This window comes from Pongo abelii, chromosome 10, assembly GCF_028885655.2.
Source record: "Pongo abelii isolate AG06213 chromosome 10, NHGRI_mPonAbe1-v2.0_pri, whole genome shotgun sequence".
Lineage (NCBI taxonomy): Eukaryota > Metazoa > Chordata > Mammalia > Primates > Hominidae > Pongo > Pongo abelii.
The window spans coordinates 126,196,734-126,223,619 of NC_071995.2; the positions used below are offsets into that span (position 1 = coordinate 126,196,734).

Consider the following 26,886-nt stretch of genomic DNA (forward strand, 5'->3'; position numbering starts at 1 on the left):
ACAGATCATGAAAATATTTAACCTTAAACTCTTGGAGATGGGTGAGGCGGCTGCAGGGAGGATACAAGGAGATATATGACTAGATTGAGCTCTAAGTTGCCCTGCATGGCTCCTGGTGGAGAGTGGGGCAGTGGTGGTGGGAACAAGGGAAAATCCCAGAGTCAGGAGGCTCCTGGAGTTCAAGTGAGGGAGGGTGGAGGCCAATGCAGAGATGTGGCAGTGGAGATAGGCAGGAAGGGATGGGCTTGGTGTAGGTCTGAGATACAGACTCAGTGGGACTTGGGCGTTGGATGTGGGTCATGACTGAGAGTGAGGAGGGACCTTGGATGTGTGGTGTAGTCCACTGGGTGGATGGGGCTCAGGAGGCACAGCAGGTCTGGGAGAGAATGTGATGCAATCTTGACCTCCAGGTATGGTGGGATATGCAAGGGGAACATGATGTTGGCTGCTGGGCCCGGGGTCCTGGGCTCTAGCTGCAGGGTTGGGTATAGGTGGGGTCAGAGTCCCTGGGAAGTGGTGGCAGCATGCGGGATTAGAACCTGGGAGCCCATGACAGCTGAGCTTTACCAAGAGGCCCTTCCGTGTCACACTCTGCTCCAAGGGGTTTCCTGAAATAACTCTCTTGATCCTCACCACGTCCAGATGAGGCAAGCACTGGTATCAGCTCCACTTCAGAGGCAATAAAGTGCAGTGGAGGATGCAGAGCCAGAACTCAGCAGCCCAGCTCCAACACCCGTACCCTGGAAGATGTGGCAGGAGGAGGGTTTGTAAATAGAAGGGAGACTGGGTAAGCCCCAAGGAACCCAGTGATCCGTGTCCTGTGGGGAGGATGGGAGTTGAGACCACCGATGCGTGACCTGGACCTCGAAAGGAAACCAGGAGAGTGGGATCCTAAAGCCACAGGAAGTCAGGCTTCCAGGGGAGGAGTGGCAGCCGGCGGGGATGCTGCTGAGGAACCAGGTGAGATGCATATTGGACTTGGGGACCAGGCTGTCCTTGGCTGCCTGTTTACACCAGCTGGCCTTAGAGACTGATGGGGCCAGACAATGTGGTAGAGGAGGAATGAGAGGGGTGAGGATGTGAAGGGGCAAGTACAGAGGCTCTTTTTTGAGCCTGGGATATTAGTGGGGAGGTAGGGGCACTGGCTTCAGGGGGAAAGTCCTAAATTGGGGCTGGATCTCCTGCAGGCAGGACCCAGAGAGATTGGCACCGTCCATGTGGAGAGCCCCATCCTTGGTCCTTGGCCCTTGGCCCTGACTGCTGAGATGGAAATCTATGTGACTGATTACACAGGTCTGACTGTTCCCACCCAGCAGGGTCATGCCAGTAGATTGAGGTTCCTCTGCGATGCTTGCCTCCCAGAGCTCAGAGTGGAGTATGGCTTAGGTCTCAGGACCAGCAGCACCCTCAGCACTGGGCTAAGGACACAGTGTTTAGACAGATCTGGACAGATCACAGTGAACATTAAGGAACTATTCTCCTGGCATCTGGTCTTCCCTGGATTCTTAGTGGCTCATTTGTTCTCTGTGATTTTTATCAGTCAGAGAAGTAAGAGGAAAACACAAATGAAGGCAAAAAGGAATCAGCCCATAAGGGAATGGGCTAGGTTTCAGCAACTTACTCGGGAGATGGCTGGCTCACCATTCCCCAACTCCCGCCTCGTTCTCTCTGCTCCTGCATCCACTTTAATGCATAATTTATGGATGCGATTAATAGAAACCAATCAAGCAAGGTATGCATGCAGTGCTGTGTTTAATAACAGATGTTTCCAGGGGTGATTATGTTAGAACAATAATGCACACACACACACACACACACACACACACACACACACACAGTGCCTGGTCATCAGTACTGTGTTATGAGTGGTAACAAGACTGATGGCTTCACCAATAAAACTTCCAGAGCAGGAGACTTGGAGAAAGGAGCTTAGTGGCTACTGTTGGTGCTAATTACCTTCTTATTGTAGAATAAGTCTTTCTCACGCTTTGTGCCTCAGTTTTTGTTTGCTCCCAAGATGCTGACATCTTAGGAAATTGTTCTAGGAGAAGAGAGGCACTTTTTGGGCCATTGTAAGAGGCTTCAGGTTCCACTCGGCTCTACGATGGGGATTCACTCCCTGGCTGAATTCCAGCTGCTCAGACATTACAGTGCAGCTCAGTGAGCTGCTGCATTCTTCCAATCCTCTTGCAGAGTCGCAGGGTTACTCCCGGGTAAGAGAGGTGGGTCCGCGTCCTCCCACACCACAGCCTCTGCAATAGGATGCTGTGCATATGTCTATGTCACCCAGCCCTTTGGCTTCCTCATCAATAACAGCAACTCTTGCTAGAGACCGTTGTGAAAGGTACAGGGATTCACACAGGTGAGGCATTAGGCAGAGCACCCAACCTGAAGCAAAGTCAGCTGTGTCACTGTCATCATTTTTGGGAAGCTTCTTATAACCACTCCCTGAGTTCCCACTAGCAAGGGGAGGCGAGACCCCAACATTTTCATCCGTGATTACACTGGCTGGAGACAGCAAGAAGAGTTCTGGCTCAGACCTCAAATTCACAAAAGACCCCAGAACAGGGTGCTTCTGTTCCTGCACTACATTTACACTTTTGATGTTGTCTCTGAGGGAGCCTACAAGTCCACTAACAGTCATGCAGGGGCCTGGCACAGTGGCTCACATCTGTAATCCCAGCACTTTGGGAGGCCAAGGCAGGCAGTGGATGACCTAAGCCCAAGAGTTTGAGACCAGCCTGGGCAACATAGCAAGACCCCATCTCTAAAAAAAAAAAAAAAAAAAAAAAAAACTAACCGGGCATGATGGTTCAGGCCTGTGGTCCCAGCTACTTGGGAGGGTGAGGTGGGAGGATCGCTTGAGCCCAGGAGGTTGAGGCTACACTGAGCCGAGATCCCATCACTGCACCCCAGCCTGGGTGACAAACTGAGACCCTGTTTCAAGAAACAAAACAAAACAAAACAAGGGTCATGCAGAAAAGGCTGCTCAAAAACACCTTCCCCACCTCTCTACGTGGGATCATCACAGGATCGAATCTCCCGTTGAAATTAGTATTCTCAACGCATCTCAATGCCGGAACGTTTGCACTTCAAAAGTGTTCATTTGTTCATTGTGAGCAGCTAATACATACCACATATTTTGACATCTAATTTAGGCAATTCTTTACTTATTTGAAGGGGACCCTGAATAAAAATACAGAACAATAACCTAACGAAAACACTATTTCTGATGCCTGGTCCTCTTGTTACCTCCAGGAAGCTCTGCCAGGACACTGCCAGGAGGGGTGCCTAGGAACGAAGAGCAGAGGGGCCAGTGAGGTCCTGACACGCCCTGCTGAGTTCTACGTGCTTGCGCGCATCTTCCTCGGGAGAGTTTCCACTGATTTAATTGGATATGGGGATGGAGAGAGGAAACAGGGAAAGAAGTGAAAAAGGGAAGGACGGGGCGCGCGCGGCAGGGGCGCAGGCGGCCTAGGGCAGGTGCATCCCCACGTGCGCGCCACGCCCCTGCAGGACCCGGCGGCACCGCGGTGCGTTCCCAGCCGCCGGCGCTAGAGGGCGTGTCTGCGGTAAGACTCGCGGCGCTGGCCGAGCCTCCACGAGGGGCCGACAGGGGGCGCTCTGCACGGGGACCGGCGGGAGCCGAACTTGCGTGAGAGGCATGGGGCCACCTGTGCAGGTGTAGGTGGAGCCACTCTGCCAACCCCTGGGAACAGGGCAGGGCTGGAGGGAGGATTGCCCTGTGCACAGGTGGAAGACATTTCACCTCTTACAAATCCTGAGGGCGCTTTTGCTTGTTTAAGGGAGTTTGGGAAACAGTGTTGCAAAGGGTCCAGTAATAGTTGCAAAATCATTTCTCAGGATGGCTTAGAGTCAGGAATCCCTGAATTTGAATCTCAGCTCTGCCCTTCACTGTGCAATCGTGGACAAGGGAATTCACGCTCTGAACCTCAGTTCCCTCCACCCCTAAAGTGGGGATAATGAACACGCCTAAGTCATAGGGTTGGAGTGAGGATTAAATGAGATTCTGCCATAGGGTTGGAGTGAGGATTAAATAAGATTCTGCACCTGCAGGTAGCACACAGAGCAAGGTATCTGCTACATGATAAATCCTCAACTTTAGCTGCCTAATCATTATTATTAATATTACTATATTCTTATGACTATGACTATATGATTACTATTACTACTTTTACTATATTGTTGTGTTGATACATCAGGCTGTTTGGCCATTCTAGATGCTTAGCTGAAAAGAAAAGCTTTTTCTACTTAGAAGAGCAGTTCCCAAACTTTTTGGTCTCACGGCCCCTTTACATTCTTGAAAGTTATTCAACAATCCAAAATGCTTTTATTTATGTGGAATTTACACCCTGTGCCATTGAATTTAAGCCCATTGAAGTCCATGTGGTTAAAATGTTTTTTGTGAACAGAATATTTAGATAAACATTCAAGATTCCTGGCTGTTTTTCTGTTTCCTACATGAAAGAAAAAGAAAAGCCAACTTTCTCATAGGATATTCTCAGAAGGCTGTGTGGCCCCAAGAGCCCTGGGCTGGAAGGCAGGAGGCCTAGGCTCAGATTCTGACTCTGTCCTTGTCTCACTGTGTGGCCTTAAGCAAGGTGCTTGCCTCTCTGAGTCTTGGATGTGCCATGTTCTGTGGCACGTCCAGCTGTGATAAGGCAGGTGCCTGGTTCTTTGTCATCTATTAGAAGAGTCTGTCATTCACACTGACGCATGGATCTGAAGGAAGGAGACCCCCCGCACATGACTTGCCAACCCAAAATCACCCCCAAAGGAGGATATGAATTCACAAAGTCCAGGTTTGATTCTAGGTTCCGCCATTACCAAATGCATGACCTTGGGAAAGTCAGTCCTCATTCCTGCCCCAGGGTTCAACGTAACTTGACAGGTAGCGGGGGGATATGATGACCTTCAAACTTGTACCTTCAGCTGGAATTTCAGACTGAACACTGTGGGGTTAGAGGTGGCCAGAGGCATCTGTCAGCTGGTCCTTGAGTCGAGGCCTTTTCTGGTCACCAGGGGTTGTGCTCTGACACTTAAGTCTTGTGGGGGAGACTGCACCGTATTGTTTGTTCCCAGGCTATAGTCAGCAGGAAGATGCCTCCTTCCTTCCCTGGGACCCCTTCTAGGCTGAGCAAGGCCACAGTACCTCCTGGAAGGGCACTTGGTAACCTGTGACTTAGTCTACATCCTAACTCGACCACTCTTGAGCTGTGTGATGTTGATCTAACGGCCTAACCTCTCAGCCTGTCTTTCCTCAACTGCAAAATGAGGATGTTAAGTCTTCAAATTAAGGTGAAGAACATCATCCATGAAACGTCCACCACACTCCCTTGCTGTGCCAGTGCTTGAAGGGAAATATCTCACTGAGGCTTCTCAGTAGTATTTATGAGTGAGGTGCTTTGATTTGTTCTATTTTACAGATGCAGAAACTGGGGCGCCGAGAGGTTAAATCACTTATCTGGAGACACACAGCCAGGGAGGATAGTAAGCAGCCAGGATTCAAGCCCACATCCATAGGACCTGAGGCTACAGTGTGCCATCCCTCACCTGCTCCCCACTGTGCTTCATAACACCAGCTGCAGAGGACAGTGGGGCCAGAGGCGGTGGTGGATGAGAAGTGACCAGGTTGAGGATGTGAAAAGTGCAAATATTCACGTGCCTCTCTTGTGACATATTCACATACCATAGAAAGCTATTTCTCCATCTCTAGCTCCTCAGAGAACTTTCTGTGGAATTTTAATGCATGTCCTTGAAAAAGTGCAGGTAGCTGAAACGCATGACAGTTGAAGCTCTTGGATCTCATTGTCAGACTGTGCATTTTCTAACCGTGAAGGGTTTTCTCGGTTTAGAGACTATTAGTTCAAACTCTAAGTAGTCCATTTATTTTATTTTGTTCAGAAAATTGTAATGCATTCCCTAAATTTCCTCTTCTGAGGTTTAAAAATAACCTACCTTAGCAGCAGACATCAATTCCTTTAAATCAGCTGCTTGATCAGCCAGGTTGTCTGTTTTCCGGATTCACTTTACGTATCCTATTCCAAGTCACCCCTCTCTGCCCCCTACAGTGTTACCATCAAGAAGGGGGCCAGGCGAGGGTGTCAGACTTCCCTGGCTGTAGACAGGTATCAGATCTGTCATTCTTTGTCATGTGTGACTTGGCCTATGCTTGTGGATGTGGCTTTACTAGGTTCATTGAGATTGTTTATTTCTTCTTTTAATTTTTGAGCTTATTATGAACAGTTTTAGACTTTCCCGAATATCTACATTTTTATCCAGTCTGTTAACATTTTCTAGTGACAATATTAACTTTTGAATATCAGCCTTAAACACACACTGAACCATAAACACACCTTGAATCCAATCAGTGGGTTTCTCTCTTTCTAGTTATTTTTTGAGTAGCTCTATCTTTAGGGAGACAATAAAAGTAAAGAAAAGAAAAGAAAAAAGCAAGGAGGGAAAAAAAGAAGGAAGGAAGGAAGAAAAGAAGGAAGGAAAGAAGGAAGGAAGGAAAGAAGGAAGGAAGGAGAAAGAAAGAGAAAGAAAAGAAATAAGCCTACAAATTCTTATGGTTTGCTGCCAAATTCGGTGTTTCTAAGGTTTTGAAGACCTGGGGTAACTTCAGGTGTTTTTAGACTTTTTAAATCAATTTACATTTTTCATGGATTTTGTTATTCTTCAATTTGGGAAGAACAAAAAACTTTTGATGACTTCATTTCCCCTCTTGACATCCTGCTGGCTTATTATGAAAACAAACAACACAATACCATCATCTCCCCTTGAAACCCAGTGTGACCTGGGCCTTGCTTAAGTCTTCAGACACCACCACAGCCTTGGTCATCTCCAGAAGGAGCTGAGGTGAAGAGGCCGGGAGCCAGCAGGCCCTCCATGGGGCCAAAGGCTCTTGCAGCTCCACCCCTGGTTGCCAGTGCCCTGCTCAGGCAGAACACTTGGTGTGGAATCCTGTGTGTTGTTCTATTTCAAACACAAACAGGTGCCTGGCAACCTTCAGGGAGGCTGGGAGAGGAGAGACCTATCCCTTCCACGGCCGAGGCACATGCAGAAATGAAAATATTTTAATGGCACTCAGGAAAATGGATAAGACTCTGAAGCCGGAAGCAACCACCCTTTAGGATTTAGCCACCCAAGGCTCAAGTGGCCTAACAGGAAAACGGCACCCAAAGTTAAACCATGGCTGCTGCCTACCCTGTGTATGTGGTATCGAGCCAAAGGGGATCACTGCCCAGTGCACTGGAGGCCAATACCAAGACACTGTTGTTTTTTTTTGAGAAAATATAAAAGCTTTTTATTGTACACCAACCAACAAGGAGACAGAAGTACAGCTCAAATCTGTCTTCCTGTGCTGGCTTTAAGGCAGTAATTTTATTAGACAAGGTTTAGGGTGGATTCTGGGATTAGTAGGTAATTTGTAGAAGGAAAAGGGAGGTCTGGAAAGTCCTCAGGCTCACACAGTTGTCTCTTCATACCTCCTCATGGGTCTCATGTGCAAATTCGGGGGAAGTTAGTATGAAACATGGGGTTGAAACTCAGGCTGTGACATCAGCAAACTTGTTCTGTGCAGACTTTATTTGGCTACATTGGTTCCAATCAATTTCAGCCAGTTCTTTTTATCTCATAATCAGAGGGAGTTTCAACATCTCCATACGTTTTTTTCTTTTTTGTCTGTCATCTTATAAACTCAAGAATTGCAGTGAATTACTAGTTTCTTTAACTCTGGGGCATGATGTCATGTGGATTGTGCCAAGGCTTCTTGGGCAGGATGCTCTGTAGCTGAGATCACACATGGACACATCCTGGTCTCATTCTTATTTCTTTCTTCAATTAAAATTGTTTTCCTGTGGCCCCAAGAGCCTACAAAGTTCACAGGAATCTTACGAGAACATGCCCCATTGTCTCATAGGACCAAGCCTTTGTCTGAGTAATGGACATGCTTGTTTGTGTATCTCTTGCCTCATATTCCAAAGTTTGTTCTTGAGTTGCATGTGAGCCCCACGTAATCCTATGAAACAGGAAGTGTTGGCCTCATTGGATCCAATTTTCAGAGGAGGCCCAAAGAATTTAACTGGCTTACCAGAGGGCATCTAGCATGTCACCAATGGAGCAAAGGTAGAAGGTGGCTCCTGAGCCCTCAGATTCAATGCTCACTTACTTCAATGCCTCATGTCACTCTGAAGGCATGGGGTGAACTGAGACAGTGCAGCCTCTGTGCTCCCTGCATGGGCAGCACTAGTCTATGGGCATTCCTTAGCACAGGTTCAGCCATGACGAAGATGAATAGGGCAGGCATGTGCTGCCCGCAGCACGGAGGAACAGAAGCCCTGAACTTCTTCAAAGAATCCTCATTTACTCACAGTCAGCAAAGCAGCTCTCTTGGCTCCTCATAGGCAAAAATGTTTCTCCATTACAGTTTTATGGTTCATACATGGAAAATATAAACCACAAAGAGGAAGGATAAATCAGGGCTGAGGGAGACAGAGATTCCAATTACCATTATTGATTTTTCACTGTATAGAAATATGGAGGGATTTAGTGTCCATATCTTCAGTTACCATGTCTCAAAACACCGCAGCTGAAAAAAAAAAACACACCAAAATGTGACATTCTGAATATTATCTCCATCCCAGAGATGAAACTTAGATCCCGTAAGAGTTTGGTATAAAACACAAGCAGAATGCTATAGCCGCAGCTCCCCTGCTCATAACATATGTTACTCTTTGGAGAAAAACACTTGAATTAAGAAAGATTTTTCAAGATGAATTTTTTAAAAACCTGAGAAACTGAACAATTAGATTCAAATACGTGCAGTAAAGTTTTGGGTCCAAACTTTGCTCCAAAGGCAAGATTGTATCCTTACCGTTTTCAAAAGAACGAGTAAAAAAATATTTTAGAAAGTAATGGCTTTAGATGAGGTTATTTGTGGATGAATAATAATTCTGGAGCACTTGAGGCAGCTTCATTTGCACCTTGTCACAAATTGTTCCCAACATGGCAGACAGGAACTCCTGGAGCTGCATTACCTATGCGTCCGCCCATTCATGAAAGTGGGTTTCTATTCTCCAGGGGCCCTGTGTCATAGAAGGTGGGGAACAGACCCCTGGTGGAATGGGTGATGGTCATCTGATACAGGAGATGATTTAGATACTTAGTCACAGAATTGTTTTAATCACAGAATAATTTCACATTAATTATCTTTGAGTCATTCTCATGGAATGTGTACCTTTTACCTTTAACCCTTGCCGATCTTCTCTTTCTGTCTTTCTCCTTCTTTCCTTCCTTCCGTCCTTCCGTCCTTCCTTCCTTCCTTCCTTTTCTCTCTTTCTTTTGAAACGGACTCTTGCTCTATCACCCAGGCTGGAGTGCAGTGGCATGATCTTGGCTCACTGCAACCTCTGCCTCCCGGGCTCAAGTAACTCTCCTGTCTCAGCCTCCCTAGTAGCTGAGATTACAGATGCCCTCCACCAGGCCCGGCTAATTTTTGTATTTTTCGTAGAGATGGGGTTTTGCCATCTTGGCCAGGCTGGTGTCAAATTCCTGACCTCGCGTGATCCATTGGCCTCAGCCTCCCAAAATGCTGCGGTTACAGGTGTGAGCCACCGCTCCTGGTCCCTGTCTTCTTCCGTAGCAAAAGAACACAGGCCTCTGGCAGAGAGCTTTGACAAGAAACTAAATCTGGCTGGAATTTTTAAAGATTTTGTTTTAATACGGTTTTGCAGGTCTTCTGTTTGTGGCAAGTGATGGTGATCTTCTATTTAAAATAATAAAGAATGTGTCTTGAAATTATTTCAAGAAAACCTATGTCACTTTAAAGATGTGTTTGTGTGTGTTCATGTTTTTGTGCATGCATGGGTACACAGATTAATAGCACGTGCTGTCAGACATGGCCAAACCTATGCAAGGGAGTGCTGGGTATTCAGTGATCTTGTGTTACTGGTACACAGGGGCTGGAGTGTGGGAAGTGCAGGCTGGCGAGGTGGGCATGAAGCGAAATGTACATGAGCTGCTGAGCTCACATCACACAGGTAACAGCCTTGTGTCAGCCATTTCCTCACTGGCCAGCTTGGCTAGCAGTGGCGGCCAGTCCACGTTTAGCATCCCCCATTCCTCTTGGTTCTGAAGAGCTCCTAATTTTGTTAAATCAAATAACGTTTTAGTTGTTTCTGTACAGTTTGAACATGGCAGGTCAGTGCATTGGATTCAGGCCTCAGGCCTCCAGGCTGCAGCTCTGAGTATCCTTGTCCTTTTGACAGACAGCCGAATTACCTCTCTGGGGACCTTCCCCACAGAGCCTCATTGCTCTACCGGCCGCAAACCCCTTCCCCAGCCTCATCAGACTTGACGATCCTGCTGGAAGGAAAGAGGGATGGGAATTAATTCACACAGAAAATGATGACTGATAAAGCTTAATCAGTGACCTCTCACTGGGGAAACGTGGATTAAAGGGATTTTCCTGGGCAACTATGCTCTGAAGTGCCTGCTCATAGTTCTCTTTCTCTTTCCTTCTGGTTGATGCAGCCAGCATCCTGTAATAATCGATGGTGGACACACAGTCACTTTCCCAGACTCTTCATAGATGACATGAGACCCAATATGGGCCAATGGGACCTGAAAAGATATCAATGAGACCTTTTGTACAGCTTTTCCTGCTTATAAAACGGGGCATGAGAGAGGATGAAGACAAAAAACTTGCCATCTTATTGCTTTTGGATGTGAATGGGTGAGGATGTGATACTTGGAGTTCTGGCTGCCATATTATGGCCATGAGAAGATAACGTTAAGCCAGAAGACATGCTGGAGGGTGCAGAGAAGAGAGAAAGAGCCTGGAGTCCTAGAAACGTGGGAGAACTCCTGAGCCAACCCTAAGACCCCAGCTTTCAGCTTCTTGATATATGAGATATCTCCTCTTGTTTACAGTCTCCTAGTTGAACATTTTGTTACTTGATACTAATACAAAGTAGCACTGAGGAGCCCAAAGAAACAGGGATTCTGTGAAATTCTAATATCTGTGAAAGTCAGAGAAGAAGATGACCCCAGAGGATCTCAGGTTGCATACTGCCTTTCCAGAGACCCAAAAATTTCAAAATGGGGAGTACTGCCTATGTTGAGTAAGCATATAATGGTAGCTTTAGCATCACTGTCTTTTTCTTTTTTCTTTTTTTTGGGACAGAGTCTCAATCTGTCACCCAGGCTGGAGTGCAATGGCACGATCTCAGCTCACTGCAACCTCTGCCTCCTGGGTTCAAGCGATTCTCATGCCTCAGCCTTCCAAGTAGCTGGGATTACAGATGTGCGCCACCATGCCTGGCTACTTTTTGTATTTTTAGTAAAGACTGGGTTTCACCATGTTGGCCAGGCTGGTCTTGAACTTCTGACCTCAAGTGATCCCCCTGCCTCAGCTTCCCAAAGTGCTGGGATTACAGGCATGAGCCACTGCACTGGGCCTCAACATCACTGTCTTATAATAACTTTACTCAATGTGATTCTTTTGAGTGCTGGTGTGTATTCTTGTGACCCAAATTAAGATAATTGGACGAACACCTCTTTTGCTTTTATTCAGGTAAGAACTGCTATGGAGTGAACAAATTCAATGAAACTACACTGCCAGATGGAGCAAAACCCATGGTGATGTGGGAATGAAGGGGTGTGGAAATCTGTCTGACTTCTTCACATCCTTTGCAAGAGGTGCAACCACCATCTGCCATGAGTTTACAAGGAAAATATGCAAGTGAAGCTTCGTTTTGTCAACCTGTAAATGGCCTGTAAAAGTTTCAAGCCCCTGTAGCTAACTGTGAGTAAAAATAATCATTTTTTCAGGTCATAAATATCCACCCTTTCTCAGAACCCAGGCTGACATCAAGCAAGTGAATGTAAACATTTTGTGAGAATGCCCTTCCCTCAGCAGAGGCTCCTACTGCACCTGCCGTAGGCTAATGCGCCTGACAGAATGCTATCCCTCTTGGTTTCACTGCCTGGTAAAAGTAGAGATTGCAATAAACCATTGCTCCATGACAAACTAAGATATAATGGATGGAGAGTAAATCACCAGATTTTAGATGTCTGTAGTGCTTACAGCAGTGAGCAGTCTCAAAATATGCAGATGGATGGCCAAAATGATGCATGGCCGACCCCAAGCCATGTGTCAGGAGAAGAGCTGATAGTCACCCTACAATGTGCCAGATGTGTGTGTTTCCTCCAATAGGGAGTTAAAAAGAACTCTCTCACTTCTTCCAAGCAGAGAATGGCAGGCCCCCAGCCACCAGGCATTCCACAGAAGGGAGCAGCTCAACAATAAAATAGCATGCGCTCATTATTCAAATGAAAGTTTAATTAATTCAGAACTTGTTCCCACACCTTCCTGGACAGCTCCTGATAATGAGCTCTCTGGGCTTTTCTTCCTCCAGGTTGTGATGTCACGCTAAATGGACTGCATCTAACAGCGTCGATGGGATGAAAATGCATGAGTGCAGGGCGGTGGTTGACTCTGTGGTTTCAGGACCTGCTGAAATATCACAACTCTCTCTCCCAATCCCAGGGCCTCTTCTCTCTCCTTGTTGGGGTGAAATGGGTGGTTTTTCACAAGAGTTTTGGAGGTGCGTGGGAAGACTCTCAACTCCAGGGAGTTTGAGGGTTTTAAAAAAAATTTGCATACTTACTCCAGCTAAAGCATTTCATGAATGGCATAGCCAGTGATGCTGAACTATCTGTCATCCTCAACCGTACAGCATCACAGGGTCACTCTCCTCCACCAAGGGCAGCCAGAAACCATCCCCTTTTGAGCACTGAAGTGAGCAACTGTGCCCCTGTGGCCAGAGGGGTCCAGATCTTCCTCCAGCTCACGGTGCTGTTGCATGACCCTACCTGGTTTATTTCTCCACATGTAAAATAATAAAGTTGAGGGCACCTGTCCTACCTGCTCCAAAGAGCACCTGAAGTGAGGTGGTGAAGAAGCACCTGGCTCAGTGAGTCCACATCTCTGACCCTCACCAGGTCCTCCTTGTGGTCATGAGCCTGGGACTGTGAATCCACAGAGAAGACAGAGCTCAGCTCAGCACGGCCGCAGCCCCACTGGGAGGAGACTCTGGTAGCAGGTGGGACAGAAGAGGAAACACTGATCACAGTTTTGCAATTGTAACTTTGTTCATGATACAGTATCTTCTAGCTCCTCCCAATTCCATGCACATCTGTACATTGACTATCAAATTGTAGCATGGGATCAAAACATAATGTTACTTCGTCTCTCCCTGCCTCTTTCAAATTTATGAATTGAGCATTTTCTCACTGTTTCTGTATAAAAACCCCAGAAGATTTGATGACCTTTTCCAAACTGTTAGATAGTGGACACTCTCCTGGTCAACTGAGGTCATGAAAACAATCTCGGTTTTATAATCAAAATATTCTAAAATGGAGATCAAGACCCTGCTTTTTATCTAACTGCCATCCTTCTGCCTCTCCAACTTGGATCTGCCGCAGGCTCCCCTTTGTCCCTCAAACACACCAAGCTTGTTACTTCCTCAAAGCCTTTAGAGGATGTTAAGAAACAAACCTATTATTCCAAAAGCTAGTAGTAAGGTGTAAAAAACGTGCTTGGCTGGGCAAGGTGGCTCATGCCTGTAATCCCAGCACTTTGGGAGTCTGAGGCAGGTGGATCACCTGAGGTCAGGAGTTCCAGACCAGCTTGACAAACATGGTGAAACCCCGTCTCTAATAAAAATACAAAAATTAGCTGAGTGTGGTGGCACGCACCTGTAATCCCAGCTACTCAGGAGGCTGAGGCAGGAGAATTGCTTGAACCCAGGAGGTGGAGGTTGCAGTGAGCTGAGATGGTGCCACTGCACTTCAGCCTGGGCAACAGAGCAAGACTCTGTCTCAAAAAAAAAAACGTGCTTATTTCGCATTTTCTGCATGAGCTATACTTCAATATAGCCAAAGAGTTGGCCAGGAATTTTTTTAAAGACAAATTCAGCCTAAAATTATGAAGGAATTTTAGAAAACCATTACTTTTAAATCCCTGGCAAATATATATATATGTATATTTATATATTTAATATATAATAATATTATTATATATTAATAATATATTATTATATATTATAAATTATTAATATATATTTATTATTTAAGAAATATAATATATAAATATATATATACATATCTCTCTCTCTCTCTCTCTCTCTCTCTCCATAGGTCATTAGGGTTTGTTAAACTATTAATAGCTGATGATGACTTTTCAATCACTGGATCAATTTGGCTATTACTGAACCTCCCTGTCCCATCTCAGTATCAATAAATGGGAGACAGCTTGAGTGTCACACTGTGCTGCGATGGAAAGTAAATGCCAGCACCCGATGTGCTCTCACCATGCTAGCTGCTTCCATATGTCACCTTGACTGGGCTAAGGGATGCCCAGATAGCCAGTAAAATACTATTCCTGCATATGTCTGTGAGTATGTTTCCAGAAGAAAATATTATTTGAATCAGTGGGTTGCATAAAGATGACCCTCATGAATGTGGGCAGGCATCCTCCAATTCACTAAGGGTCCAAATAGAACAAAAGGATGGAGGAAGGGCAGGCTTGCTCTTTCTGTTTGAGTTGGGACATCCACCTTCTACTCTGAGATGTTGGTACTCCACATGCCCAGGCCTCAGACTCAGACCAGAACTTACGCTATATCTGTATACAGATATAGACAGCTATGTATGTGTGTACACACACACACATATATATACACACAGATACACACAACCAATTAATGACAGTATGTGTGTGTGTGTATATGTATATATATACGTATATATACACATATATATACGTATATATACACATATATACGTATATATATATATAAAAGTATATATATACTCTCTTCCCATGTGCACACACACACACATACACACACACACGTATACACACACATGTTATTAATGGGTTGTCTAATGTGGCTGATCTGGTGTGTATATGGCTGCTGCAATGAGGCAGCTCATTAATGGGTTGTCCAGTGTAGCTGCTCTGGTTCTCACATGCCTTACCCTCTCTAAGCTGAGGTTTCTGTACTCAGAATGTTCTGAGTTGGGTCTGGAGATCCTGCAAACAGGACACTAGGAAAGCTGAAGAAGGCCCAGGCTATCTGAAGCTGTCACCTCCCACCAAACCTCCCTCATCCAACCATGTCTTCTGGGGAGAACCTCAGACTCCCAGAGGCTGGACAATTCTGTGGACCCTCCCTCAGTGCATCAGTACAGGATGCTTCAAGGAGCCCCAAAAGACATCATGCCGGTAAGTAGTCTCCTTTCCCTTGAGTATCCTGGGAAACTGGGGTTTGGGACCCCAGCCCTTATTTCTCTGGATTCCCCAGGGTCTCCAGAAGAGAGCCACACCCATCCTAGAGATGTGTCTAGTCAACAGCTAGTAATTGGGGGGAAGAGGCAAACCTCTGTGGGAGGGTTCACGGGGAGATAGTGCTCGGGAACAGTGTTGGGGCGTCTATGGAAAACTACGTTCCTATGGCCACACTCAGGGCCCTCTCCACCCCTCACTCTTCTGCACTCCCTCAAGAGCTCCTGTTCTGTTTTCTTGACTCTTCCCAGTGTATTCATCTACATAAAGGCTCTATCTGTCTTCCTGAACTCTGATTGTCTTCATTCTAGTACCTGGAGGACCCAAGCCTCATATTTCAAGGAGCCCATCATTGGGTTTGCCTTCCTTCCCTCGTTTTGTTTTCCAGCATCAAGCTTGGCTCACACCTGTGCTGATCTCCATCCATTCCAGCTTCAGGGTCTTTGTGCTGTGATCATGGCTAGGCGGTCTCTTCCCCCCTCTCTCACTCCCCAGCCCCATCTCACCCTCACCTTATCACTGATGCTTCTGATAGTCACACCTGAGATTCCACTGCATCATTCCAGAAGTGCCCATGCAATCCTACCAGTAAGAGCCCAGGTGAGGAACCACAGAGATGCTGCTTGATCCCTGAGCTGCATGCGTAGGGCAGCAAAGATGGGACAAACGCAAATGAGGCAAGAGAAGATGAGCCACGAGGCAGAGCGCTCAGTTACACACCAGCTCCCCCTGCAGGGCAAGCACAGAGAGGCAGCAGCCTGCTCAGCGGGCCATGCACTCACTCCGCACGCAGGATTTCTGTGGGGTGTGGCACTGCCCGGGGAAACCCTGGCTTAACCCTGGCTTAAGGAGGAGGGTTTGTGTGCCCATCTCTCATTTTCCTTTGAACAGAGTCACTCCACTGGGACTGCATTTTTCTGCACTTTTGGTTCTTCTCATCCAGCCCCTCCAGTGATCTTTCAGGATGCAGAGCCCAGGCCTCTGCGAGGAGGTATTCCACCAGTAAGGAAGAGGCAGAGGTTCCAGAAACTCAGTTGTGCTTTATGCACACCTGAGAGGTGACCATAAAGGAGGCTCTGGGCTTCTAAGGAAAGTGGCTGGTTGTGCTCTCACGGTGACCGCGTCATCTTGGGAGACGGGGGATGCAGGGTGCAGCCGCAGCCATCTACACACTTGTGTCCAGAGCCCTGGGCCAGGCACTGTGCATTCCATGGGGCCCATCGTGGCCCTTGCCTACATGGAGTCACCTTCATAAGTGGATTCTACTGCAGGCCTGCTAAAGTGTTGCCTTGCAAAACCTCACTGAACTCATTCAGCAGTCCTATGAATGATTCATATTAGTGTTCCCATTTTATAGATAAGAAAACTGAGCCTCCAAGACATAAGGAGGTGCTAATTCAGGTACAGCTTAGTGCTGCGGGGGATTACGCTAAGGTTCATTAGAATTCAGAGCCCTCAAAATAGTTAGCCCTGCCTCCTGTGCACATGTAGTTCATCAAGTTTGAGATCACACTGTGTTCATGTCGCCTGAGTCCCTCAGGGTGAAAGTGCTGGTTCTGAGTGCCTGAGCATTTAACATTTCTACGGGGACTGCAAAGTGACTTCCAAATGAATGTGTCAGTTTGCACAATGAACATCAGTGTTTTGCTGGATTCTTAATGACAGTTCTCTCACTTTGCTTTGCCCATCTGGGTATTCGTTTGTAGCATTTCACACACACACACACACACGCTAAAATGAAAGTGGACAAGGCATTGCTGTCAAAACATAAAACAGTCCATTCAGACCCAGCCTTCCAAGCATCTTAAATGCCTGACCCCGGCATCCAGCACAGGACGGCCTCCAAGCCTGTGTCCCTGCTTGGCTTCAGGAGGCCACACTCCCCACCCTGCAGTGCCTGAGTCTGGGCCTGTCACTTTCTGTAAATACTTGTGCAGTACACAGACCCTTTTCTGGATTGTGGAACCGCACCCTGGCTCTGTCTCCCTCTCTCCGCCTGCACTGCTTCTGTAGCCTGGATCAGTCTGGACAGCTTCCAAACAGGTCCCCTGTGTCCAATCTGGCTCCCATAACATAAGCCACAAGGCATCCAAAGTGGTAATTTTAAAACTTAAATAAGGTCATAACATTTCCCTAATAAAAACCCACAAATGACATCCCAATGGACTGAGAATAAATGCCAAGCCCTCACCTCTCGCTTCTCCTGCCTGGCCCTGCGTGTGCTGGCTGTTCTTCACCGCCTGGCTGCTCTGACCACTTCCCCTCGTGTGTCTTCTCCAGCCATGCCGACCTTCTTTCCCTTCTTCAAACACACTTCACTAGTCCCTACCCTCAACTTCAGGGGCTTCTCTGACATTTTCTGTCCCCTCTGCTTAGAACACTCTTCCCTAAATTTATTTATGTTATCAAAGGAGTAGGATGAAATAATGACTGATAGTACTGGACGGTCACCATACTCCAGACACTGATAGATGTGTTTAGTGCTATGAACTCATCTATTCTCCACAATGATTCTTTGGGTTTGGTGCTATCGTGATCAATGCTTAACAAACGAGAAAACTGGAGCCTAGAGAAGCAACTTGCCCAGTCACACAGCTCTTGGTGATAGAAGGACGACACAGTCCTCAGCTCTGTATTAAATGAGAGTACAAAAAGAAAGGCCTCTAGTCAAGCTCTGGGGCTACAGAATAGGTCTACGCTGTCCAGTGGAGAAAGAAGGACAAAGAAGGCTGTGAATGAACAGACAGGAGTAGCAGCAGAGCTTCCATGAGGGAGGCAGTGGTCACCTAGATTGAGGTCTGCTGAAAAATCAATTGTATCTTCAGTTATCTGAGCAACATATGGGTCCTTGGTGACTTTATCATAACCATATCAGCAACTGGCCAGACTAGCCAGGCTGCTGTGGGGTGAAGAATAATGAGAGGTGAGGAAATGAAAACCTCAAATGCAGAAGTCTCTTCTGGAATGCTTTCCTCTAAAAAGGATCAGCGAGACTGTTTGAAGATGGAAAGGAATGTTCTGAGTTGGGTCTGGAGATCCTGCAGACAGGACACTGGGAAAGGCGGGCCCCATCCCAGACATGGCACTGGAACCCAGTTCTATGTAGGAAATGATTGCATCTGTTTTCATGGGGGTGACTGTGAACCTCACAGAAGTACAAGGAGGATTAATTAAGATATTAAGTCAGAAATTGAAGATGCATAATACCTGGAATTATGGCTCAGTACATAGTGACTCCAGCCCTACTTCTGTAACTCACAACACCGTATTTGAATGTATCTGGACAGATCCTGGAGGTAACTGTAGAAATGTCCTAGTTGACTTTCTTTTCTTTTTTTTTTTTTTTTTTTTGAGACTGAGTCTTGCTCTGTTACCCAGGCTGGAGTGCAGTGGTGTGATCTCAGCTCACTGTAACCTCTGCCTCCCGGGTTCAAGTGATTCTCCTGCCTCAGCCTCCCCAGTAGCTGGAATTACAGGCACCCAGCCACCATGCCCAGCTAATTTTTGTATTTTTAGTAGAGATGGAATTTCACTATGTTGGCCGGACCGGTCTCGAACTCCTGATATCACCATGATTTATTCACTTTGATTTTTTAAAACTTTTATGTATAATAACGAAACATACACACAAGGTAGAAATGACCCAATCCATAGGTAGTTGAATTAACACGCTGAGATACATGCAAGTAATTTAATTCGTCAGTAAGAAAGTAGCAGGGCACTGATGTATTTGATAGCTGGACCTCAAAAGCATTGTGTTGCCTGAAAGAAGCCAGACACGAAAGGTTAAGTGGCTTTTGACGTCAATAATATGGAGTTCCGGAACAGGCAAGGGCAATCTATGAAAGTGAGGAAATCTGATCATTGCCTGTGGAGTCAGGTGTGAAGGGCGAGAGGGAACTAGTGGGTCATTGTGAAGGGCGAGAGGGAGCTAGCGGAGCTGATGGAAATGTGCTAGACTTTCAATGGAGCAATAGTTACAGTGACACATGCATTTGTCCAAACCCATCCACCTGTATACTCAAGCTGGACACTTTATCCTATTTAAATTACATCTTAACAAAGTTGACATCTTGTCTTTTTCATTAATTAGCAAAAAGAAATTCCAGGGGCCATATTTTCTCTGTATTTTAAGTCATGCCTCTGCTCCAATATAGTTGCCGCCTTCACACTGGAGCTTTGCTTGCCTATAGTGATTTTAAATACTCCTGTCAGAAACCAAGCCTGTCGGCCAGGTGGCCATCAGTATCCGGAATATTTGATTGGCTTCATCTGTCTTGTAGTTTCTGGATCTTCACACATCTGCACAATGGGTTCATTTTTGACGGGAACCTATTTTGCAACAATTGGAGTCTTTTCCTCATTATAAACAAGAGATAAGCCAACATTATTGACCCAGATGAATAGTAAACAGAAAGCAGGGGGTGAAGGGAGCTGTGACTGTCCTGTATCCAGCTGTAGAGGCTCTGTCCACATAGGGTCAGATGGGATGGCTGAATGGTTCAGCATCCCGGATGGCTCACTCACATAGTGGGCAAGTTAGTGCTGGCTCTTTCTGGGAGCTCAGCCTGGACACTGGCCGGGGACCACTTCCTCTTCACATGGGTCTCTCCACTGTCTTCCTCATGACATGACACCTGCATTTCAAGAGCAGAGATATCAAGTTCCCTTTGGTTTTGAACAACTGGGGATCTGAGAGGAAACTTCATAGGAAGAGAGACAGAGAGAAAGTTGCCACCTTGGGAATGGATGAGATTGTAACAACCCAGGGATATATTGCTAATTCACTATTCTCTCATCACTGCTTTTGCTTCCACTTTAATCTACGATTTGTGAATGGAATTAATAGAAACCGATCAAACATGGCTATGCACACAATGTTTGGCCACAGATATTTTCCACATTAACTCTCTTAATATCATAAGAACAGAGGAAAAGCCCTGGTCATCAGTTCTGTGTTATGAGTACTAACAAGTATGCAGTTTTGCCAGTAAAATGGACAACTGTAGAGACAGGCAGAAAGGAAGCTTAGAGTCTCCGTACATCATTTTCTTACACTGAAAAACAGAAAAAAAAATTTTGCAGTATTAGATTGTTTCACAAATCATAGGTGCCTTGGGAGAAAACAGTCTGAGAGAGGGAGACAGAGTTTCCACAGTCTTCAGTTTTGCTGTACATTGCTTTGGATTTCTGTAAGTGAGGGCTCCACAAACATTTTTTGCAAAGATCCGTGGAGTAAGTTTAGACTCTGTGGGCTGCAGGGTGTCTGTTACAATTCCCTACCTCTGCTGCTCTAGAATGTAGGCAGCCATGAACAAATGCAAGTGGTTCGGCTCCACAAAGACTTTATTAACAAATAGCAAAACAGCAAACTGGATTTAGCCATAGGCTGTAGTTGACCATCTCTTGCTCTGAATAATTACCTTTTAATTTTGAGGTCTAAAAATGGGGATTTGCACCTGGCCAAACTAAAGGTGTTCAGAAGCAGTATACCCAAATGTATATCCCTTTCAGGGGATTTCAGTGTATTTGGGGATGGGGGAAGTTCTTTTTTTTTTTTTTTTTTTTTTTCCTATAACCTCATGTAGAAGTTCTACAGCCTCAAGGGCTAGATATCCGATTTGGAGTCCTAATCTCCCACTGCCTTTGCAAAGTGGTGCCATGCTAGCTATCATCTCTCTGCATCTCCAGCACCCTTGTCTGTAACAGAGAGTCAATAACGGCACTTACCAAAGGGCTGCTGTAAAGATTGCACACCACGTATGCAGCTGAGGGTCCAGCACACGCAAGATGCTCAAAAAACACTGCTGTTGTATTATACTTATTGCTATCCTGTTTCCATCTGTCAACCCACATACCTGCTCAGTAACTCTCTGCTGCAAACAGAAAGCAGAACCCAAATACTCCCATTGGTTTATCACTTCAGGGTAGTTGTGAGCAGAATCAGGGCCCAGGTCATATAATCATGAAGGCCTACATTTAGTTTTTTAGATTAAAAAAAGTTTTCTTCAAGCTAGGTTAGATGTCCAGATATATTCAGACTTGTCTCACCACTTAAATTTCTAATTGCATTTTTCACAGTGCATTGCTTTATTGATGAAAATTCCTTAATTTTCCCTTACATGAAAACATCTTTATTTTTTTCTTATTTCTGAAGTATACTTTCACTGAGGGTCTAACTTTGAATTGAAGGTATTTTTGTTTGTTTTCATTTTCGTTTTTAGAGACAGGGTCTCAGTCTGTCTCTCAGGCTGGAGTGCAGTGGTATACTCATAGCTCACTGCAGCCTCAACCTACCAGGCTCAAGTGATCATTCTTCCTCAGCCTGCCAAGGTATCGGGACCACAGGCATGAGCCATGACATTCAGTCTGTTTTTCTTTTGTTTTGCTTCCTCCTCCTCATCACTTTAACAGGGTCTTTCCACTATCTTCTGGCTGCCATGGTTTCTGATGAGAAATCTGCTGTCAGTCACATCATACTTTATCCAATGTGTCATTTTCTCTGGCTACTTTCTTGATTGATTGTCTGTTTGTCTTTGGTATTCAGCAGTTTTAAGATGATATGTTTGGGTGAGGTTTTCTTTAAATTCATTCTACTTAAACTCCTAGAATCCATGAATTCATTTCTATTAACAAATATAGGACGTTTTGGCCATGAGTTTTTAAGCAGTTTTGTTTTGGCTCAGTTTATATCTCTAGTCCTTCTATGACTGCAATTATGCACATTTCGAAACTGTTGATATTGCCCCATAGGTCATGAAGCTCTATTGATTTAAAAAATATATTCTTTGTTTTTCTCTGTACTTCACACTGGATTTTCTTTTGTATTCATTGACTTTTCTTCTGTCATCTCTATTCTTCTACTGAGCACATTTACTGAATATTTAATTTCAGATATTGTATCTTCAGTTCAAATTTTTCTTTTAGGATTTTTTTCCTATTTGCTGAGAAATAGAAGGTGCTGAAACCATCCATATGATGGTATCTGCCTGGGCTTTGGAGCTCCTAAAACACCCTCATTGTCATCTGATTCTCTGAGGAAGAGCGTGCAGAGACACGCCAAATAAGGCACTGGGTTAAAGAACCAGCATGGGACAGAGCTTGGAGGCTTCTCTTGCCAGGGAAACTCTGCCATAGACTTGAGCCTAGTATAGAGCAAGGAGGGAAAAGAAATACCACCCTTGACAGTTCCCGAGAGTACCTTCTGCTGTGAATGATTTCAACGGTCCTGTTGTTGCTGGGGAGAGCAGAGATCCAGTTCTTGTCTAACCTGGAAGAAAGCATTCTGCCAAGTGACTGATTTAGCCACAAAGAGAACATATTGAAGGAAAATAGAGAGCACAGAGCTTATTTAGAGAGAGACAGTACACTCTGGAAGGATTGTCAGAGTGGGCTGCTGAAGTGAGGGTGCCAGCAGCAGCGTGAGAGTTCTGTGTTGGGGTTTTATGTCTGTTGGGTTCTTTTTTTTCTTTTTTTTGGAGACAGAGTCTCACTCTGTCTCCCAAGCTGGAGTGCAGTCATCTCGGCTCACTGCAACCTCCACTTCCTGGGTTCAAGCAATTCTCCTGCCTCAGCCTCTTGAGTAGCTGGGACAACAGGCATGCACCACCATGCTAGGCTAATTTTTGTATTTTGAGTAGAGATGGGGTTTCACCATGTTGGCCAGGCTGGTCTCAAACTCCTGACCTCAGGTGATCCACCTGCCTTGGCCTCCCAAAGTGCTGGGATTACAGGCATAAGCCACCATGCCTGGCCAGTAGGAATCTGTTTTGAAGTAACTGCCTCTGTCTTAAGTTTCTGCCTCTTTGTCTAGTTTTCCTGCACCTGCCTTAAGTCCCTGCCTTTTCCCCACCTCATTCCCTCCCCAGGCTGGTGGGACCCTTCCTTGCTGTTAATTGGTGTGGCATGTGCGGCGATACTGAACAGGAATCCTACCTAATGGCTGCATTGCTCATGACTGCCACCCCACAAAGGTCATATAATGGCTAAATCTGTACCTATTGCACCTGCATTCTCGCCTTGGAATTCCTGTCTCTGTTTTAATTTGGACTTTGGTGCCAGGTTTTTTCTGAGGACTTTCTTGTTTTCCTTCTTATCAGCATGCATCTGGCTGTGTTCTGATAGGTTAACTGCAGAGTGGGTGAATACTGGGCACCTGAACAGATGTTCCTTTCTGCCTAGGTATTTCTCCTCCTCTCTGCTTTTATCTACCATACCTGCTTCGGGTGGTCCCTGGGACATGAGATTTTCCAGACCTCCCTTTTTTAGGGGCTCCCCTCTCCTACTTATGTCTGGATACCTGCCGACTCTAACACTGTGATCTTCACGGAGGTGTCAGGATGTCTTGGTGACTGACAGATCTGATATGATTTCAGCTCATTCCTTCTCTGAGTGAATGTGGGCAAGCAGAAAAACTGCCTCTCGAAATCCCGGTTCGCTCCACCTCTAAACATGCAGATAATGAAAAAGCCTGTTTCACACGATTGAGATGACGATTAAAATGTTGATAATTCTACCGAATTGACATGTGTGTGTGCACATGTGCACATCTGTACACACACAGAGAGAAATTCATGGGTCAGACTCTGCTCCCAAGGAGAAACGTGCACTTCCCACAGAAAATCTTTGCATGGCAAATAATCCTGAACTACATTCTATTATTTGCTCATATTTCAATCTGGCTGTTTTCCCAATTATCCATGTCTGGTATTGGGCTATAGCTCTGAGCCAAAGAAGGCTGTTTTCAACCACTTTGATTTTCACCCAGCAGTAACAAGAGGCATGCTGTGGCGGGCTGGATTCTAAGTTGCCCTCAAGAATGACACAAGCTTAAACCACAGGTAGCAAAGGAATTTCTTCTTTCCCTGAGACCTAATTCATTACCCTATATCATTGCAACTGGATTAGTATTTACCCAATAGAATGAAAGTGTGTTGATTTCTGAATCACTAAAAGCTGATGTCATTAAATTAGGCATGATACTTAAAACATTAAATTCATTATCATCTAGCATCTTATATTTATAAAGTATAACTAAGGATATATTTGCATGTGTAAAGAATCTGTCACTATTAGTTCTCTATGCCAGGAAAGGCAGCTGTCTTATTATTTCTGAGCCTGAACATTAAGACAGTAGGGCAAGGGGAAGAGAGGAAAGAATAAATGGGACATTTCTGCCTGCTTAATGCCAGAGAAATATATAAAGTGGTGAATACATGGGTAGCCTAACAAGGAAGAAACACACATCCATCACTTGGGATGCATTTTTAATCTTGGAGTGGCTTTAAGAAGTTCACCCTCTCTGCTGCCAATTCAGGCAATAGATTAAAGGTCACTTTAAAATGCCTCAAAGTTAACGGCAATCATTGCAGAAATGCCAAATATCATTATCTGACTGCAAAATTACCTAGCTGGAATTGCTACATTATTTCTCTAGATAATGCCCTCCAAATGTTTTTGATTGTTTATACCTGACAATAAAGAACTACTTCTGTATGCATCTGTGATATGAAAGCCATTACACCAGCTTGCCAAATATTTTCAGATTTCCCTCTTCTTGGGCACACAGTAGAAACATAATTCTAGGTCTTGTCTTTGAGCAAAGCCATTAGCTAGTTCTGGCCAATGAGTGTGGGCAAACGTGGCACGTGCTGTCAGGAAGGGGGACCCACAGTGGGCGGGCAACACTCACAACTGCATTTATCACAGCTGCTCCTTACAGCATGGTCCAAGCCATCACTATGAGACCCTCACTCAGAGCTCTTGACCTCATCACCACCAGCTCCCCTGGTGCTAACTTTGGGACAGTCATCATTTAAGGCATTGGGTGCATGCTGTCCTTATTGCTCTACCCCAAATAGGTCAGGCACACTCCTTGATTAGGGCCTTTGCTTTCACTGCTATCTCACCCTGGGATATTCCTTTCCCCCAGGACCTAAGCCCTCCAAGCTCATTTATTTTAGGTTCAAGCTCAAACATCAGCTTATCCATGAGACCCATGCTTATATTTTCTTTTCAAATAACAGTTGCCACTAATAGGTACTCGCTATGCACCTTCTGTGTTATTTTCCCCATAATACTTTAACCTACCTGACCTGCTATATTCTCCTTCATTGATTCTTTGCATTCTCGTCCCCTTCCCCCTCACCCCACCCACCTGCCCCATCCCACGCATACACATAATATTATATAAGCTCCTTGGGAGCAGGAACCGTGTGTGCTATTTTAACATCATATTCCCAATGTCTAAAACAATGACTGTCCCAGAGTTGGCACTCAAAAACGTTTGTTAATGAGCTTAATACAATATATTACGTTAGGGTTTTTGTTAAATAAGTAAAATGCAGCTGCTTTCATCACAGAAAAACTAACTGTGAGATGAGAAATATGTTCACAGACTTCACTCTAGAAACCATTTTACTCTCTGTATATATCCCACAGCATCATGTTGCAAACCTGTAAACCTCAAATGTACCCAATAAAATTTATTTAAAAATATTTGTTTAGAGGAAGAATGAGTAAATACAATACTTACCAAACTCATATGCAGATAGGACTATCTGGCCTCCCTTTCTCTGCCCAAATATGTATCTGAAGATGACCCAGAAGCAATGTTCTATACCTTCATGTGAATTTCTGTTACTTTACTCACATCATTTCCTCTAAGAGGCAAGTGGAGTTGGTCAATGTCAAAGAAATTACATCCTTCATGAGATTCCAGGAGTCTGAGGCATAAGAAACAGCTTCCTAAAAGCATTTTGGAAAAAATAAGGCTTTTGTTGTTGTTGCTGTTATTGTTTTTTATTTCTTTTTCCTCTGGCCACCTTGTGTGGTCCTGTCTCCAGATTATAACAATAAACACTGGCATCGTTAATGTCAGCTGAGGGGTCCGCACTCCAACGTGGGAGCAAAACAAGCTTCTATTTGTGAGCCATGCCCATTTTGGCCCAAACAGTCATGTATTATAGCAGCAATCTCACCAGATTGTGTAGTTTGAGGTTGCGAAAAGCTTTAAAGCCACCTTTATATAATTTGTCAATTTTCTCCCATTTTATTTCTTCTATTTTCTGACAAGAAATCAATCTTCTCTAAAGAAAACAAATACATTATGTTTTACTATGAAGTCAAGGTCTTAGGTTATTCTTTCAACTTGAGATATTTGTTGTTTGGATTTTTTTTAAAAAAACAGAGTACATTTATTTCTTAATCAAGGGTTGACATAAGCACAAGGTCTGTGTGTTTGGAAGATCCTAGGCCTGTTTACCCTCTTTTATCAGTCAGGGGTGGAACTCATACCTCACCCCCTACCCCCACCACCACCTACCACCTTCTGGCGCCCAGTTCAGCTCAGAGCGTCCCTCCATAAGTGGGGTCGTTTGGAGTGAGAATAATGGATATAATCACCAGCAGGGATTTCTCATCTGGATACTGGTCTTGATCTATAATAGTAACACAGCTTCAGTCAACTTCCAAGCTGGCTGCACTGCTGTGTGGCTTTACACCAGTGGCTT

At 45.1% G+C, this 26,886-nt stretch overlaps 1 long non-coding RNA gene and 1 pseudogene across 1 annotated transcript; both read right to left on the reverse strand.

Annotated features, from left to right (window-relative positions):
* Positions 1 to 1,736: 1,736 nt before the first annotated feature.
* On the reverse strand, positions 1,737 to 6,957 carry LOC129049421 (uncharacterized). The gene is made up of 3 exons (XR_008512476.1): positions 6,792 to 6,957; positions 2,801 to 2,937; positions 1,737 to 2,252 (listed from the first exon to the last, which is right to left on the reverse strand). It is a non-coding gene; the product is annotated as an uncharacterized LOC129049421 (long non-coding RNA).
* A 3,460-nt stretch (positions 6,958 to 10,417) lies between these two features.
* LOC112135826 (transmembrane protein 132B-like) overlaps positions 10,418 to 26,886 on the reverse strand; it is a 32,840-nt pseudogene continuing 16,371 nt past the window's right edge.